Source organism: Jaculus jaculus, chromosome 6 (genome assembly GCF_020740685.1).
Source record: "Jaculus jaculus isolate mJacJac1 chromosome 6, mJacJac1.mat.Y.cur, whole genome shotgun sequence".
Lineage (NCBI taxonomy): Eukaryota > Metazoa > Chordata > Mammalia > Rodentia > Dipodidae > Jaculus > Jaculus jaculus.
Genome location: NC_059107.1, coordinates 16,134,427 through 16,137,518, shown reverse-complemented (window position 1 = coordinate 16,137,518; position 3,092 = coordinate 16,134,427). Strand labels below are relative to the sequence as shown.

The window sequence follows — 3,092 nt, the reverse complement described above, 5'->3', positions numbered from 1 at the left end:
TGGGCTGTCCCTGATCTAACACGTCAGGGACCAGAAGTTTTTGAGCACCTGGAACTTTATCCACTTTTTTTTTTTTTTTGGAATATTTGCATGGATTTGACTCAAAAACACTCAACTTTGAGAATACTTTGGGTTTCAGGTTAAGGTTGCACAACCTGTACTATTTTTATACCCAACTTTTAGATGAAAGAAACAGAAGCTCACAGCAGGCAGGAGACTCTGGTGCCCAAACAGGACTAGGGCAGAGCTCTGACTTTGAAGCCCGTGCTGTTCGCCCACTGTGGCAGCTGGCACTGGTCAGTTAGGTAGGCGACACACCAGAAAAAGTGGACCAGCAATGCTTTCCCTTTAAACCTCAATTTTCTTCTCTGTGAGTAATAATAATAATAATAATAATAATAATAATAATAATAATGGCTGGTCTCAGAGCTAATGTAAATCTTTAGCTCAAATCCATTTGTGAGGAGTGAAGTGTCTGACACAATGTTACCAACTGTCTCATGGAATAGGACGAGGGTCCAGAGAAAATTAGACCTATCAACATCCAGGCTTATAACAGAGCAATTGAAAGAAAATCCTCTTATTCCATTACCTAGAAATAATAGGTGCTAACTTTTCTGTTTATGTTCTTTGAAATGTTTCCTGTCCTTATACATGAAAATAGTACACGTTTCTTTGCAAAAGATTAGGTCGGATTATACAACTTTTTTACTTAGTATGTCACAGAATCTTTCTGTGATGTTCCAACATTTTGAAGAGATCCATAATGAGAAAATGAAGGGGCACCCTGTCTTCTTACTTGTTCCGTATTGCCCAGCCTCCAATTTCTCTTTCTTCTTTTTCTTCATCTCCACACATGCTGGACGTCCTCACTACAGGCAGAAGAGTCGCTGCGCTCCCCTGCTAGAACCGCCAACAAGCTCTCAAGAACGAATCCACTCCAGTGAGTATGAACAGAATGAGATCTATTAATAATAGATCAAAAGTGCACTTCATATTTGTTTTCCTTAGGGCATTATTACTAAATAGTTCATAAAATTATTGAGTGGGCTGCATAAATGGTCTCTGGGGCGAATAGTCTGGAAGCAAGCTCTGCAAACCACAGAACAAAACTGGGCCACCAGAGGAGTTCAGAACGAGGAAATTGCTATCAAGGCAAAGCAAAGCAAAACAAACCCAAACCTGCCCCCCATTTCAGACCAAAACCAAAGCAAAATAACCCCCAAGTCTATACTAGAGTGACATTGTAAAAACCTTACTGGCTGAAGCCACGCACAAGGGGGAGACTCAGAAAGATGCGGTACCACCATGGAAAGAAGAGGGCAAGGGGGCTGGAAGGGGCGGGTAAGAATCCAGGTCAGCTTGGCCATCTCCAGATGAGGGAAGACCTCTTGGAGCAGGCCATAGCTATGAGATATGAAGCATAGCATGAGTTGAAGCTGGCCGCTGAAAGGGTGACAGGGATTTACATGAAAGGTGACTGGGCAGATGTCCTAGCATGAGCAAATACCCACGGCATTGTCTGGGAGAGATTAGTCATTCCGTGAGGTTGCAGTTTTAAGTACAAGACTCCAAGAGCAGAGCAACATGAGGGGTCAGAAAAGTAAGTAGGGAAGCAGATCACGAGGGGCTTATCATAGTAAGAAGGGAGGCAAATTGGTTTCTCCATATGGTTCTCACAGAACACTAACCTGACCACATGGTTGGTTCCTCTGGCAAAGAGTCCTTATTCTCCTGCCTCATTAGCACAGACTCAGGTGTGGTTGGAAGGGCCTTACTGAAAATACCCAGACACTCCTATGACTGTTAACATTCAGCAAGGTCCAAGCATTTGAGCATCTGAGGAGATCCGTGTTAGGAATCGGCGGATGGATGAAGACAATGTCTTTTCTCTTCCTCTTTCTCCTCCTCCTCTTACTGTGCACATATATGTGTGCGTGTGTATGTTCATGTCTCTACCTCCAACCCAGCTTTCAGCATGCTGGAATTACAGAAGCCAGCCATGGCCTCTGGCTTTTTAGGTGTGATCTGGTGATCAAACTCCGGTACTCCAGCTTGAGCAGCAAGTTTTTTTAATTCACTGAAACATCTCCTTAGCCTCAAATTGATTTCCTTACTGTATCACAACATCCTAAGTAAGGAGCCAGGATCTTATCCTGGCAGTGGTGGTGTTGGTGGGGGAAACTACTTTATACACTTTAAGAAAAATTAACATATGCTTTTTTTTCAGTTTTTCTGGTTTTATTTAAGCACAAATAAAACGTACAAGAACCGTCTATTCATTCTCTTCACTGCCTAGCCTGGCGTGGGGATTGGTAAGTCTAATGGCCAGCTGGGCTGCTCTTTCCATGATGGCTTTGTGGTTGTTGGAAGCAATGCTGTGAGCCATCTCAGCGCAGGATGATTTGTTGCATATCAGGAGCATTTCTGGCTCTTTGACCTTGTGGACCAGAAACTTCCAGAAGCCAGTGGGCAGCATGTGCTTTGTTTTCATGTTGCTCCCATAAGCAACATCGGACACCAGAATTTGGCCTTTGGATCTTCTCTCCACACCCTGTTGTCAATACCTCTGGATTTCCACCAGTTATACTTAGCTTTGACATACCGTTCTGCCTGCTGCTGAATAAACTTCTTGGTTCTTTTCTTTTTCTTTCTTTCTTTCTTGACAATCCTGGCTTTCAGAAGAGGTCTGAAGGCAGTCATGATGCCAAGCAGAGGATGGCAGCCACTTCCACAGACAGTTCGGAACATCTGCTTTTGAAAAAAAAAAAAAAATAACACTGTGGCCATCACTCAGAATGGATGGTGAAGAGTCAGTACTGAGGACAGCAGGAAGAAATCATGTGGTAGGAATTCAGATTAGAAATGATGGGGGCTCAAGTCAAGGCACCAGCAATAGGAGTAGAGAGATGTGAGTTTACTTTTCAGATATTAAGAACTTAGATGTAATCTGGCTGCGACATCTGTCACCTATTGATGGCCAGGGTTGATTTGGCTAATCTGGCTGGATAGACGGGTGTTCCCCTCCTTCCTCACCGCTCCATGTGCATCCCTCGGGAAGCTGCGATTAGTCAAAGAGTATGACCTTCCCT

General features: G+C 43.7%; 1 pseudogene; it reads right to left on the bottom strand.

The window, feature by feature from the left end:
* Positions 1 to 2,275: 2,275 nt before the first annotated feature.
* On the bottom strand, positions 2,276 to 2,703 carry LOC101606082 (annotated as a pseudogene).
* Positions 2,704 to 3,092: the final 389 nt, after the last annotated feature.